The 16,909-nt window shown below is 39.5% G+C and overlaps 1 long non-coding RNA gene across 1 annotated transcript; it reads left to right on the top strand.

Annotated features, from left to right (window-relative positions):
• Positions 1–14,528: 14,528 nt before the first annotated feature.
• LOC136545650 (uncharacterized) lies at positions 14,529–15,150 on the top strand. Its single transcript, XR_010781121.1, has 3 exons — positions 14,529–14,599; positions 14,696–14,794; positions 14,893–15,150. It is a non-coding gene; the product is annotated as an uncharacterized lncRNA (long non-coding RNA).
• Positions 15,151–16,909: the final 1,759 nt, after the last annotated feature.

Raw genomic sequence — 16,909 nt, 5'->3', positions numbered from 1 at the left:
GTCGCGTCGAACTCAAGGGCGCTTCTGGCTACTCGGCCAACGTTTGCACATCATGGAGGACGGGGTGCGCCAGGAGGGCGTGCCTCTGGGCCTCGACGTGGGACATGTCGTGGGTGTGGGAACGCGTCACAGCGGCCTGGTGTTTCCCACCAACAGCAGCAGCTCATTCAAATGCATTTGGATGATGATGATCGTCCTCTTTGCCAAGTGTGTTTCAAAAAGGGCCACACAGCTGGTAAGTGTTGGCATCAATTTGATAAAAATTATGTTCCTGATCCTAAGTTGGTTGTTGCAGCCACGTCCAACTCATCGTCCTATGCGTACAACATCGACACAATTTGGTGCAACAGATCACATCACTGGCGAATTGGAGAAGCTGACCCTTCGAAACAAATATAATGGAGGTGATCAGATTCATACAGCGAATGGTGCAGGTCTAAATATTAGTCATATTGGTCATCCTACTGTCCGTACCCCAAATCGTAACATTCATCTTAAAGATGTCCTATATGCTCCACAAGCCATAAAGAATCTTGTCTTTATTCATAAATTAGCTTCTGATAATTCTGCACTCTTGGAATTTCATCCCAATTTGTTTTTGATCAAGGATCAGGCAACGAACAGTACAATTCTTAGAGGAAGATGTGACACAGGGCTCTATCCTCTTCCATCATATCCAATAAAGCAGGCTTGTGGTGCTACCAGGATTCCTCTGTCTTGGTGGCATAATCGTCTAGGTCATCCCTCGTTAGCTATTGTTAAGGAAGTTGTAAACAATAATATTTTGTCTTGTGTAGATGAGTCATCTAGTAGGTCGGTTTGTGATGCTTGTTAGCAAGCTAAGAGTCATCAATTACCTTATGCAAAGTCTTCAAGTGTATCTTCTTTTCCTTTAGAACTTTGTTCTCTGATGTCTGGGGGCCTGCACACCAGAATCAGTTGGGAGAAAAAAAAATACTATGTGAGTTTTATTGATGATTATAGTAAATTCACTTGGATCTATCTTTTGAAGTACAAGTTTGAAGTTTTTCACAAATTTCAAGAATTTCGGGCTCGTGTAGAGAGACTCTTTGATCGCAAAATTCTTGCTATGCAAACCGACTAGGGAGGAGAGTACCAAAAACTCAACTCCTTCTTTGATAAGATAGGAATCACCCATCTAGTTTCATGCCCCCATGTGCATCAGCAAAATGGAGCAGCAGAGCGCAAACATCTCCATATTGTAAAAGTAGGTTTGTCTCTTTTAACGGATGCATCTATGCCTTTGAAATTTTGGGATGAAGCCTTTCTCACAGCCTCCTATTTGATCAATCGTGTTCCGAGTCCCGTTATAAAAATTCTACTCCTTTAGAACGTCTATTCCAGCATAAGCCAGATTATGATACGCTTTGAGTTTTTGGGTGTGCCTGTTGGCCCAATTTGCGTTCATATAACTCTCACAAACTTGAATTCCGTTCCAAACACTGCATCTTCTTAAGCTATAGCCATCTTCATAAGGGGTTCGAGTGTCTCGATGTAGCATCTAGATGTGTCTATATATCTTGAGATGTTGTGTTTGATGAAGAAGTTTTCCGTTTTCCAAACCCCCATCACAATGTCGTTCGGAAATCAATCTCCGTCATCCAACTTTGCTAAATCCTGGGGGTACACATGCAGTTGACCAATTTACTAATACTAACCCTGCTGATTTAATTGATGAAGAAAATTCTGGAACAAATGGAGGAGAAAATACATGCAATGTTAACCCTGCTCACCAATTTACTAATATTAGCGCTGGAGGCGTATCTGCGCATGCGCACGGTACGGGCATCCAAGAATTGCCACCTCCATGCGCGTCCGCATCAATAGCCACTCCAAGCGCGACACCTTGGGCAGAAGGCGAGGACCTGTTCCCTGGATCCACTATGCCACCGTCAACTCCGCCTGGTGCGCCACCTCCTGGCTCTCATGCGCCGGCCACACAGAAGGAGCTCCTATTACTGTACAGACTCATGAACAGCATGTTCAGACACGTCCAAGAACCCGGTTGCAGAGTGGCATCCGAAAAGAAAATGTATCTGATGGCACTGTTAAGTATGGCTTTCTAACATCAACTGGTGAACCATGCAGTGTTGACAATGCGCTAGCAAATGCAAACTGGAAACAAGCCATGGAAATATAGAATATAATGCCTTGACCAATAACAAAACCTGGCACCTTGTTCCACCATAGAAAGGGAGAAATGTTATAGGGTGCAAATCAAGCATAAGGAAAGATACAAAGCTCGCCTAGAGGCGAAAGGGTTCAAAACAGAGGTATGGAATTGACTATAAGGATACTTTCAACCCATTATTAAAACTTCTACTATTCATATTATTTTGTCCATTGTTGTTTCTCGAGGATGGAGCCTTCGGCAGCTTGATGTACAAAATGCATTTCTTCATGGCCATCTTGAAGAAGAAGTGTATATGCAACAGCCACCAGGTTTTGAAGACACACTTCCAAACTTGGTTATGTCTGCAAACTTGCACTACTAGAGAACAAACTTTAGAACGATGTTTCAATTTGGCATTAGCCTCGGTATTTTTTGTCCCCGGGACTAAAGGTTCGGTTGGTAATACCAATCGGGACTAAAGGTTCCTGCCCAACGGTCGTCCGCGGGGCAGGGATTTTTAGTCCCGGCTGGTATTACCAACCGGGACTAAAGATAAACCTTTAGTCCCAGTTGGTAATACCAGCCGGGACTAAAGCTTTTAGTTCTGGTTTGGGTGATACCCCGGGAATAAAGATTAATCTTTAGTCCCGGTTTGGCTCCCTAACCGGGACCAATTATCTCGGCCTATAGACCAGCTCATTTCTTCCTCTCCGAGCCCGAGCCATTTCATTCAAACTCACTGCCTCTGTTCTTCAGCTTGCTGTTGTTCTTGCTCTCTCCCCCTCCATTGGTGTTGCTCTTCGATTTTGGAGGTAACAAACTTAATCCTCTTATGTTTTATCAAGTAGCTTATCTCATTTTGCGATGTAGATGCATGTGTAACTTTATATGTTGGACTTTATTATGATTTTATGTCATTTTTAGCTCAAAATCACATGATGATTTGCATATATGTTTGGATAAACAAAAGTTAAATTAGTTCATCAAAATCACTTGATAGTTTAGTATTGCTAGTATATGTAGTACATTTCATGGTTTAGTTAGATAAATAAATATTTTTATTTTTTTAATATATTACTTTAGAAATGAGAAATTTACAATAGTTTGCAAAAATAAGTATAGAAAGTAACTTGATATGGTGGATTTGATTATGATTTATATGTCATTTTTAGCTCAAAATCACATGATGATTTACAATAGTAAAATCACTTGATAGTTTGGTATTTTACTATTATACATAGTACATATTTCATGGTTTAGTTAGATAAATAAATAATTTTAGTTTTGTTTAAATATATTATTTTAGAAAATGTGAAATTTACACTAGTTTGCAAAAATAAGTATAGAAAGTAGATGACAACTGGTACCGGATCCTCGGTCTCTCGTTCGGTTGCGAAACGACTAAGGCCAGAACTTCCTCTCATTATCTGCGGCAAGTGTAAGCAGAAGATTGTGATGGAGTACCGAGTCAAGAGACAGGGACCCAACAAGGGTCGTGTTTTCTACAAGTGCCCGGATCGCGATGTGAGTTTCTTACGCATTTGATTATTATGGCTAATTGACCTGCTTTTCTTGAATATTTTTGACTAAATATTTTTTAGCTTTAATTTCAGTGGGAGAGCAATGGATGCGATGGTTGGTACTAGGAGCAAGATTATGCTACATACGTGCATAATTCGGGTGCGCTTGAGGTAGCGGCTGCTGATGATGAGGCAGTGAGCCAGTAGGAGAAGCTTATTGATATTCAACAGACAAATAATTTGTCTGTTTTAGTTATGTACGGTCACAAAATAATTATGTTACTGAAGTGCATTGTAGTTTTAGTTTGTTTAGTGATAGTTGAGATTGCTTACGTTGTAGCCAGGGCTTAGTTAATTAATCAACCGTGTGTGTGTCATCTATGTTGTGTAATAAAATACTTAATTATATTCAAGGTTTTCATAATTTGTCGTGTAATGCAGATTATGTCACGCCATTGGATGTACAATGCCGATCGCCGCTCCCAAGACTTTATTGAGGGCGTGCACTATTTCTTAGGTGTGGCCGAGGCAAATAAGCGGGATGGTTTCATGTGCTGTCCATGTGCCCTATGTAAGAATTTAAAGGAATATTCAAGCTCAATGAGTCTTCATTAACATTTGCTTAAGTTAGGATTTCATGTCAAACTATATATGTTGGACTAAGCATGGAGAAAGCGGGGTCATGATGGAAGAAGGTGAAGGAGAAGATTTAGACATTGATGACATTATTGCTCAGTATGGTGCCTTTGATGATACTACAATGGGGGGAGATAAGAAGAGGTAGTGGCAGAAGATGATCTCGGTGATGCTCTTGGTGATGCCATTCGTGATGCACAACAAGAATGCCAAAGTGAAAAAGAGAAAAGTTAAGTTTGAGCGCATGCTTGAGGATCATAGGAAGTTGCTATACCCGACGACCGAAGAGGGGCAAAAAAAGCTGGTACAACACTGGAATTGCTACAGTGGAAGGCAAAGAATGATGTATCCGACAAGGCATTTGGGAATTTATTGACCTCATAAAGAAGATGCTTCCGAAGCCAAATAAATTGCCCACCACTACGTACGAAGTAAAAAAAGGTTGTCTGCCCTTTGTGATTAAAAATCCAGAAGATACATGCATGTCCTAATGACTGCATCCTCTACCATGGCAATGAATACGAGAATTTGGATGAATGCCCGGTATGTAAAGCATCGCGGTATAAGATCAGGCGCGATGATCCTGGTGACGTCGAGGGTGAACAACGTCCTAGAAAGAAAATTCCCTGCCAAGGTTATATGGTATGCTCCTATAATACCACGCTTAAAACGTTTGTTCAGAAATAAAGACCATGCAAAGTTGTTGCGGTGGCATAAAGAAGACCGTAAGGTAGATAATATGCTGAGACACCCAGCTGATGGGTCCCAGTGGAGAGCGATAGACAGGGAATTTTCAGAGTTTGCAAATGAGGCTAGAAACTTAAGGTTCGCCTTAAGTACAGATGGTATGAATCCTTTTGGGGAGCAGAGCACTAGTCATAGCACATTGGTCAGTTACTCTATGTATCTACAACATTCCTCCATGGTTATGCATGAAGCGGAAGTTCATTATGATGCCGATCCTCATCCAAGGTCCGAGGCAACCTGCAACGACATTGATGTCTATCTAAAGCCATTAGTTGAAGAACTTCTAGTTTTATGGAACAAACCAGGTGTACGTGTCTGGGATGAGTACAAACAAGAACACTTTGACCTATGAGCAATGTTGTTTGTAACAATCAATGATTGGCCTGCTTTAAGTAATCTTTCAGGTCAGACAAACAAAGGATATAATGCATGCACACATTGTTTTGATGACCTTGACAGTATATATTTGAAAAGATGTCGAAAGGTCGTGTACCTTGGCCATCGTCGATTCCTTCCTTTGAATCACCAAGTAAGAAAGAAAGGGAAGCATTTTAAAGGTAAGCCAGACCACCGGAAGAAGCCTCATAACCGAACCGGGGAAGATGTACTCGCAATGGTCAAGGATGTGAAAGTAGTATTTGGAAAGGGACAAGGCAGCGAATCTGTTCCCAAAGATGCTAAGGGACACGCACCCATGTGGAAGAAGAAGTCCATCTTTTGGGAGCTACCCTATTGGCAAGTCCTAGAGGTCCGCAACGCAATCGACGTGATGCACCTGACAAAGAATCTTTGTGTGAACCTATTAGGATTCATGGGTGTGTACGGGAAGCCAAAGGATTCACTTGAAGCACGCCAGGACTTGTAGGGCATGAAAGAACGAGACAACCTTCATCCAGAGAAGACAGATGATTGACGTCATTACTTAAGTCCTGCTAGCTACATGCTTAGCAAAGAAGAGAGGGACAGCATGTTCGAATGTCTAAGCAGCATCAAGGTCCCATCAGGATTCTCCTCCAATATAAAGGGTATAATAAATGTGTCAGAGAAGAAATTCCTAAACTTAAAGTCCCATGACTGCCACGTGCTTATGACTGCAATTGCTTCCAGTTGCTTTAAGAGGAATTCTACCTCCACATGTACGTCTAGCCACTGTGAAGCTATGTGCATTCCTCAATGCAATTTCTCAGAAGGCAATCAATCCAGTGGAACTAGCTACTCTATAGAATGATGTGGTTCAATGTCTTATCAGCTTTGAGTTGGTGTTCCCTCCATCATTCTTTAATATCATGACACACCTCCTAGTTCATTTGGTGAAGGAGATTAGTATTCTTGGACCTGTGTTCTTACATAACATGTTCCCCTTCGAGAGGTTTATGGGAGTCTTGAAGAAATATGTGAAAGTCCATTCTAAGCCTGAAGGAAGCATCGCCCAGGGCTATGGAACAGAGGAGGTCATTGAGTTATGTGTTGACTTTATTCCTGACCTTGCCCCGATTGGCGTTCCCGAATCGCGACACGAGGGGAGACTTAGTGGTAAAGGAACTTTAGGGAAGAAAACATATATTGGCATGGAAGATGATTATTTCAATAAAGCACACTACATAGTTCTTCAGAACTCGTCATTGGTGCATCCGTACATCGAGATACATAAGGAGTTCTTACGATCCAAGTTTCCAGGGAAGACTGAAGCTTGGATTAGGCGTCAGCACATGGAAAGTTTCAGTGGTTGGTTGCGAAAAAGAATATCAAGGCGATGATAATATTGATGAGCAACTGTATTTGTTGGCTAGGCAACCATCGTGGCATATCCTCACATACCAAGGGTACGAGATAAATGGGAATACATTTTACACAGTTACCCAAGATAAAAGGAGCACCAATCAAAATAGTGGTGTTCACATAGATGGCATAGATCCAAATGGGAATATACAAACATATTATGGCCGCATAGAAGAGATATGGGAACTAGACCATGCACCTAATTTTAAAGTCCCTTTGTTTCGGTGCCAATGGGTGAAGCTGACTGGAGGAGGGGTAACAGTCGACAAAGAGTATGGAATGACAACAGTGGACCTCAATAATATTGGGTACAAAGACGAACCATTCGTCCTTGCTGCCGATGTGAGTCAGGTGTTCTATGTGAAAGACATGTCTACAAATCAAAGAGAGGAAAAAACGAAGACATCAACTCAATGATCAATGAGCCAAAGCGCCACATAGTTCTTTCTGGGAAAATAAATATAGTGGGAATTGAAGACAAGTCGGACATGTCAGAAGATTATGAAAGAAATGTCCGAATTCCACCCTTCATAGTGAAGAAAGATCCAAGCATCATGTTAAATGATGAAGACACTCCATGGTTACGACAAGATCATAACCAAGGGTCATACGTCAAGAAGAAATTCACTGTTGTGCCCGCATGATACAACGATGCATGTTTCATATATTATATTTTAGAGACAGATATTATGTAATATGTTATGACTTCACATTGTAATATGTTTAATATATGTTTCAAATTTCACAAGTGTGTGACATAGTTTTAGAAAGTCTATATGAGATTCAAGAATTTGTGACTAGTGTTTGATAAAACTTTCTCAAATGGGAAAATGAGCTATGTAACAATTGTAGATATTGTTGAGATGATCAAACTTAGTATTCAGAGTTTTTTCATCTGAGGTCATTTAGTGTCTCATTTGAGCAAGTTTGACCAAGTCAAATTTGGTCAAATGAAAAAACAACACTTTGACTCTAGTATTATGGACTCTAAATGACTTCAAATTGAAAAGTTTTGAATACCAAGTTTGTTAAACTCATCAAGATCTACAATTGTTGTTTTGGTCAACTTTCCATTTGAGAAAGTTTAGATGGTTCAAATTTGTGATTTTTAAATTTCAACGCCTACAAACTAGTTTTCGGAACCCTAGATTGTCTCAAATTGAAAAGTTTTGAATACCAAGTTTGTTCAGCTCATCAAGATCTACAATCCTTATATAGGGCCATTTTTTCATTTGAGAAAGTTTGAATAAAATGTAATTCAAATTTCACAAGTGTGTGACATAGTTTTAGAAATTCTATATGAGATTCAAGAATTTGTGACTAGTGTTTGATAAAACTTTCTCAAATGGGAAAATGAGCTATGTAACAATTGTAGATCTTGCTGAGATGATCAAACTTGGTATTCAGAGTTTTTTCATCTGAGGTCATTTAGTATCTCATTTGAGCAAGTTTGACCAAGTCAAATTTGGTCAAATGAAAGAAACAACACTTGACTCTAGTATTATGAACTCTAAATGACTTCAAATTGAAAAGTTTTGATACCAAGTTTGTTAGACTCATCAAGATCTATAATTGTTGTTTTGGTCAACTTTCCATTTGAGATAGTTTGGATGGTTCAAATTTGTGATTTTTAAATTTCGACGCCTACAAACTAGTTTTCGGAACCCTAGATTGTCTTCAATTGAAAGTTTTGATACCAAGTTTGTTCAGCTCATCAAGATCTACATCCTTATATAGGTCATTTTTTCAGTTGAGAAAATTTGTATAAAATGTAGTTCAAATTTCACAAGTGTGTGACATAGTTTTAGAAATTCTATATGAGATTCAAGAATTTGTGACTAGTGTTTGATAAAACTTTCTCAAATGGGAAAATGAGCTATGTAACAATTGTATATCTTGCTGAGATGATCAAACTTGGTATTCAGAGTTTTTTCATCTGAGGTCATTTAGTGTCTCATTTGAGCAAGTTTGACCAAGTCAAATTTGGTCAAATAAAAAAACAACACTTCAACTCTAGTATTATGAACTCTAAATGACTTCAAATTGAAAAGTTTTGATTACCAAGTTTGTTAGACTCATCAAGATCTATAATTGTTGTTTTGGTCAACTTTCCATTTGAGATAGTTTGGATGGTTCAAATTTGTGATTTTTAAATTTCGACGCCTACAAACTAGTTTTCGGAACCCTAGATTGTCTCAAATTGAAAAGTTTTGAATACCAAGTTTGTTTAGATCATCAAGATATACAATTGTTGTTTTGGTCAACTTTCCATTTGAGAAAGTTTAGATGATTCAAATTTGTGATTTTTAAATTTCGACACCTACAAACTAGTTTTCGGAACCCTAGATTGTCTCAAAAAGTTTTGAATATTAAGTTTGTTCAACTCATCAAGATCTACAATCCTTATATAGGCCATTTTTTCATTTGAAAAAGTTGTAGAACAAAAATACTATATTTTTTTTATTTTTATAGGTTCAACAAAAATTTCCTGTCATTTTGGTAAAAAATCGAGAAAAAATTGAAACATTGACGTTACAATAATGTGATAATAAATTTCCTATCGAATAATATTAGTTTTATTAATTTTAAGTTACAAATATATTTTTGCATTAACAAAATACTTAGTATTAGTAACATTTATATTCTATATTCATAAAAGAAATTAAATACTTTAGGTTACAAAATTTTCCTATTTATAATAAATAATTAGTTAATCAATAGTATTTTTTTAAAATAAATATTGCAAAGTATTGAAGTTGCTATAGAATTAATTGATTAACTTAGTATTAAACAAGGAGAACAAAATCAAAATCCCAGGCCTTTCCAATTACTCTGGCGGGCCGCCAAAATTTTCAGGCCTTTAGTCCCAGCCCAGGCCAGGAACCGGGACTAAAAGGTGGGCGGAAATTTGGACCAAAAATACCTTTAGTCCCGGCTGATAACACCAATCGGGACTAAAGCTTCTTTAGTCCCGGCTGGTAAGCCGAGCCGGGACTAAAGGGTTGGACCTTTAGTCCCGGTTCGACTTACCAGCCGGGACTAAATGGCGTTTAGTCCCGGCTGGTGTTACCAGCCGGGACTAAAGGGTCCTGGCCTATATATATCGAACGGTTCCTGTTCTATTCATCTTCTACTTTTCGATCTACACGTCGATCATCGCCGCCGCCACCGCCATCTTCGATCTCACCTCCGTCGCCCAGCCCCGCCCGACCGTCGAGCTTGTCTCTGCCGCGCCGCCGTCGTCGTCTACCCCCGCCCGGCCGCGCCATCCGCCGTCTCTCCGCCTCCGCACCCGAGCCCACCCTCGTCGCCGACCGCTTCCCGCCCGGCCTCGTCGTCGAGCCCCGCCCGGCAGCCATCGAGCTCGTCTGCCGCGCCGCGCCGTCATCGTCCTCGCGCGAGGTGCTCATCTCGGCCCCGTGGCCGGCCAGCACGCCCTGCCCGGCCCACCCATCCGCCCCAGCTAGCCTTAGCTAGCTGCTGATCTCGGCCATATTTTTTTAGATTGTTTTTGATATATATGTTAGATTAAAATATATGTTAAATTTAATTACTAGTTTATTTAGATAGTTTTAGATAGTTTTTTAGATAGTTTTTGATATATATGTTAGATTAAAATGTATTAAAATTTAATTAGTAGTTTATTGTTAGTTTTCAGATAGTTTTTGATATATGTTAGATTTAAATGTATTAAAATTTAATTAGTACTTTATTTAGATAGTTTTTTATTATAGTTTTTGATATATTTAGTAATTATTATTCTATCTCTCTCTATATATGTGTTAGATTTAATTTTGATTTTAATAATTCTATCTATATATCACTTGGATATTTTATTAGTAATTCTATCTATATCACATGCATATCTAGAGAGAGATTCTATATGTATACATATGTACTTAATTATTTCTATGTGTATATATACATGTACTTATTTCTATGTGTTGAGAGAGAGAGAAAATTGTATCTAGAGAGACATTCTATGTGTTATCACATGCATATCTAGAGATATATACATATGCACTTATTTCTATGTGTTGAGAGAGAGAGAAAATTGTATCATTCTATGTGTATATATACATGTACTTATTTCCATGTTTTTGGATCAAAAGTGTTTTTGATTCGATTCTAAAGCCTATACCTTATTATTGTTTATCCTTATAAAATATTATGTGTTATTATATTTAATTGGATTTAGTAATTCTATATGTGTTATCACATATACTTATGTTATGTGCCATAGTAATTCTATCTATGTATTATCTTGAAGATACAAATGGCTGCTCCGGATGATAACTTGAATAATGACATAATGGTGGATATTATCAACGCTGGCACCAATGCGGATGTAGATGACACGAGTCAGTACTTTGCTAATTATGAGGATATCCTGAATATCCTGGTGGTTGAAGATCAACAAATTGTCGCGCAAGAAAATACTAGCGAGGTATATTCGATTATCTATCATCTCTTATAGATGCATGCGTACGTATATTTGTTGTTAATCGTTGTGTTTCTACTCATGTAGCCGGTCTCTGGATCTACATCAACCACCGGCAAGAGTAGGAAAGTCCAAGGGCCAAAAAAGCCATTAGAGGGTTGTTTCATAATATCAGAATTCGACACCGACACCGGTAAACCATTGGGACCACATGCTCAGACATATGTCAATCAATGTGGGTTCATTGTAAGGGATATGATCCCAGTTAGTGCTCGTGAATGGAAGCAGAAGATATCCGCTCCTAATGTTAGTTTTCTATCTGATCATGACAAGAACCTAGCTTGGAGAGATATCACTCAGCATTTCACATTACAAGCAGATGATGCTTTGAAGGAGCTAGTGAGGGATTGGACAATGAAGAAGATAGCAACATTGTTCCAGAGTTGGAAGAAGACATTGTATAAAAAGTTTATCTTAAAGAATGAAACACCGGATTTCAATGCTAAGGCGTTTGTCAAGTTGGAGTCCCATTGGGATGACTTCGTACAATACAAGACATCTCAAGAGAGTGATGAACGTGTGATGAGGAATCAGTAGAATGCCCGATAGAAGCAATACCATCATCGCATGGGATCAGGTGGTTATAGGAGTGCTATTCCCAAGTGGCAAAACCTAGAAGCAGAGATTACTGCTAAGGGAATCATACCTGAAATAATAGAGAAGAACTGGCCTCAACGCGTGAAGAATTGGTTCTACGCTCATAGGGGAAGCCTAGACCCAGACACTGGCAAGCTAATTTTTGGCCAAAAAATTGAGAGAGCAACACAGAGACTAGCTCGTGCTAGGGAAGAAGCTGATAGTGGTGTTTTCAAGCCCAATAGAGAGAAGGATGAATTGACATATGCCTTAGAGAATCCCAAACACGGTGGTCGAACAAGAGGCTATGGGGCGGTTCTGTGGCTACAAGCATTCCTAGCAGACAAGGATACCTACAGAAGCCGCCAGAGAAAGAAGGATGAGGAGGCAGACTGAATCCGTGTATTGGAGCAATTTGTTAATGAGTCACGACAAGCATTGCTTGAATCACGTGAACGAGAAAAATCTCTTGAGGCAAGAATACAGGAGGAGATCAAGAGGCAAGTGCAGCTAGCAATGAGTCAAATGCAATCGCAATCAACGCTGGGAGTCACTATTAGCCCCGTTGGTCAGATGAAAAGCAGTTGTGCTTCTATGGAGCTGCCAGTTATTCAAGATGACACTGGGTTGCGCTTCCCTATTGATGACATTACCGAGCCTCTAACAACATGTGAGCTGCACATTCCAGATGGTAATAATGCATCAATCATGGTGGCTGTCGGAGTTGTATCTCCAATAGACCAAACGAAGACATCAAGAATCCATGGGTCACTTATTCAACCTGGATATGTTAGCGTCTCGGTCGATAGAGTGCTCAAAGGTTACAACAATGTTCCTCTTGACATTGAAGGCGGTGATGGGGGAAGACACTAGGAGAAGCAGAGAAGACATTTATTCAATGGCGCAAACGCTTCATCATCATTCCTAGGGCGCCACCGCTTCCCCTACCTCACCCTAGGTATGAATGAAAGTGAATGAAATATTATTTTCCATTAATTTTATATTGGCTTCAAAAATAATTGACTCACAACTTGTTTTTGTAGCAGGGTCTCCCCCTAGCCTAGCCCAATCATTCATTCCCCATCTCATCACAGCGTCGCGGGGGGCGAGACAACTTCATCCTCACGGCGATCTCCAACTCCTACACCGGCCCCATCGCCTCCACAATGATCTCCAACTCCTACACCGGCCCCACCACCTCCACAACGATCTCCAACGCCTCCATGCCGGTCTCCAACACCGGCCTCATCGCCTCCACGCCGGTCTCCAACACCGCCCCCACCCCCTCCACAGCGACGCACTACAGAGACGTCTAAGGTCCCGGCGGCAAAGAAGACCCCGAAAAAAGAGTTATTTCTCAAGAAATACTTCCTGAAAAGACTGATGAGCAAATAACAGCTAAAGAAGATAAAAAAGTGAAAGATTTTTTTATAGATATCGAAAAGCAGAGACAAGCGAAGCTTAAGGAGAAGCCGTATTTTTACATACCACGAGATCTGCTGAGGCAGAAGGTCGAAGCTCACAAGAAAAAGATGCTTAAACTTCGTAAGCCTCCGCCACTATCAGACTATGACCGCTCCCTCGTGAAGTCACATGATGCAGATAAGAAAAGGAAAAGAGCATCAGGGAAGGATGTCCCACAGCTCGGACAACAGAAGCAACCAATGCAAAATCTTGTTGTTGCTAATGAATATGGTTCCAATATAGAAGTCTATCGACCAGACAACTCTAGAGAAGTGTCGGTTCAAGACCTTAATGCTTTTTTTGAACTAACTGGTTTAACCTTGGATCAATTGACGGGCAAAGCTCCAATCCAGAACCTGGAAGTTGATACCTGGAAGACTTATAAATTTGGCAAAAGTCTGTACAACCCTGCGGCTCTAAATGAATTGGGTACGCAAATATACTTGCTCAACAAGTGGTACATGCAGGCGTGTGGCAGGGGTGAGGAGTGGATCTTTGTCAGATTTAGAGACCATAATTACTTCCGTGGCGATGACATCTTACATATTAGTTTTGAAGAATTGCATCAACTATACCACATGGACGCTCTGGACAAATCAATCATTAGCTGCTTTTGTTTGTAAGTGATTCTTACTTTTATTTAATAAACTCACTTCCATGCGTACGTGTATATAATTATCCTCACATGTAACTTATATTTATATACAGATTCCAGATGTTAGAGCTCCAAAGAATACAAGACACCAGTGTTGGCTTCATTGATCCTTATATCGTATTCAAAACCGATATTATTGTCAAGGAGCAGTGGGTATCTGAAGCACAGAAGAATATCATGAGGTTCTTCGTGAAGCAGCACGACAAGACAACAATACTTTTTCCGTACAACTTTGAGTAAGTGTTAATAATAATATAGTCTACACATTTTATGTAATATCAATACAACTTATATGCATGTATGTATGTGTATAAACCAATGCAGGTTTCACTGAATACTCATTGTCATTGGTTAAACTCAAGTCGGTTAGTAATCTTGGACTCGTTGAGAAAAGAGCGGGCAATATACCAAGATATGATACACATTATCTAGGGGTAATTTTGATCTCTCGCGCATAACTATTATTGAATAGACTTTGCCATAATTTATTAACGATCGTACATTATTGGTCGCATAGGGTTTGGAAAGAGTTTATTCGGCAACACCGCAAGGATTGCAAGGCACCACTTAATGTAGTTGAAATACCAGTAAGTTGTACTATATATACTTCCCCACGTGTTTAATTACTATATCGTACTTCAATTTACGTGTGAGATGATGAGAATAATCTTCTTCTCGTACAGTGGTGTTTGCGGCAGCAACCAGGTAATAACTTGTGTGGATACTATGTTTGTGAATTTATCACTGCACACATAAGAAGAACTCCTGAAGATGTCCTTAGAGTACGTATATATATCATTTTTTATTTATTTTTAAATGAATATATATATATATATATATATATATGTATTAATACTTTTCCTTTTATTTTAAATGAAAGACTGAATGGTTGAAACAAAGGGTCATGCAAAAAGACCATCTGAAAGCAGTTCAAGAGTCAATAGCAGGATTTCTTCTAGAAAAAGTGCTAAATCCCAACGGCGAGTTCTACTTTGATCCTAAGGAATAAATGATGTAAATTAAATGTTTATTGATATCGTTATTTTCGAGAACAAGATTATGAAAGTGTTGTATATATACATATATATATCTATAATATATATAGTTTCATACTTTATTCGAATATAATAATGCTCGAGATGAGAATTAGATGTAATTATATGCGTGCGTGTATTTATATTAGCAGCGTAGAATACGTACATAAAAACATATTATATATTAAACAAATATGTGTAACTGAACTGAAAACAAATTAAACAAAAAAAGAAAAAGAAAAAGAAAAAGAAAAAGAAAAAGAAAAAGAAAAGGAACCTTTAGTCCCGGTTGGGGTTACCAACCGGGACTAAAGGGTGCGGCCACGTTTACTCGGCTGGAGGGCCTTTAGTCCTGGTTGGTAACACCAACCGGCTCGATGACCCAGGACTCCTTTAGTCCCGGGATCATTGTCCCAGCGCGGTAACCGGGACTAAAGACCGTTACCGCCCATTATATAAGCTAAAGCAAGCACCTAGAGCGTGGTACTCATGACTAAGTAGGAAGCTTAACACACTTGGTTTTCAGGCGTCAAAAGCTGATACTTCACTGTTCTTTTTATAATAAAGGGGGAGTAACCATGTTTGTTCTTGTTTATGTTGATGACATCATAGTAGTTAGCTCCACAGGAAAAGCTACTGATGCTCTTCTTCAGGACCTTCAAAAGGAGTTCGTGTTGAAGGATCTTGGACAACTTCACTACTTCCTTGGCATTGAGGTGTCCAAGGTACCTGATGGGATTGTGCTATCACAAGATAAGTATGCCTCTGATCTTCTTAAAAAGGTAGGAATGCCAGAGTTCAAACCTATAGCTGCCCCCTTAAGCACAAGTGAAAAACTCTCTTTACATGAAGGATCTTTGCTGGGTCCAAATGATGCTACACATTATAGAAGTATCGTTGGTGCTTTACATTATCTAACGCTCACTAGACCTGACATAGCCTATTCAGTAAATAAGGTGTGTCAGTTTCTTCATGCCCCAACAATGTGCATTGGACAGCAATGAAAATAATTTTGTGATACCTGAAACAATGTACTAAGCTGGATCTCAAGATTCACAAGTCTTCTTCCACTCTGGTGAGTGCTTAGCACAGATGATAGGAGGTCTACAAGGGGCTTTGCAGTTTTCTGGGTTCTAATCTTGTACATGGAGTGCTCGCAAGCAACACACAGTGTCAAGGTCCAGCACTGAGTCTGAGTACAAAAGCTGTAGCCGATGCAACTGCTAAGGTGATGTGGATTCAAACTCTTCTTCAAGAATTGCACATTAACAGTCCAAGGGCAGCAAAGTTATGGTGTTTCATGATAGGACTAAGCATATAGAAGTTGATTATCATTTTGTCAGAGAAAGAGTATCACTGAAATTGTTTCAGGTGATCAAGTAGTAGATGGCTTTACAAAGGCATTGTCAGTTTGACTCTTGGAGAACTTCAAATACAATCTCAACCTAGTGAAGTTGTGATTGAGGGGGAGTGTTAAAGGTTAAAGATGTACATGTGTGTGTGTGTGAGTCACGGTAATACCCTTGAGGTGATAAGGCCACGACATGCATTACTCATAGGGTCAAGTCTTGAACGATATTATAGGCATGCATAGCATGCATTACTTGTAGGGTCAAGTGTTGAACGAAGTTATAGGATCAAATGTATTTGCCGTGGCCATCTCAAGGTGGTAAACCTGTTATATGTAAACGTCACGGATGGGGCTCTTTCATCTACTCAATTAACACGCACTCACCAAGGACCCAACATCGGGCTTGGTGATTCCCTGTATGCACCTCTTGAGTTTTACATTTCAGACTGCATGTTTGTGTTTCATCTGCCTTCAGACGTATGTTTCAAACACTACATCTGGATGTTTCAAAA

The sequence above is a fragment of the Miscanthus floridulus genome, chromosome 3 (genome assembly GCF_019320115.1).
Source record: "Miscanthus floridulus cultivar M001 chromosome 3, ASM1932011v1, whole genome shotgun sequence".
In the NCBI taxonomy this organism is placed as follows: domain Eukaryota; kingdom Viridiplantae; phylum Streptophyta; class Magnoliopsida; order Poales; family Poaceae; genus Miscanthus; species Miscanthus floridulus.
This window is presented reverse-complemented; position numbering and strand designations above follow the sequence as displayed.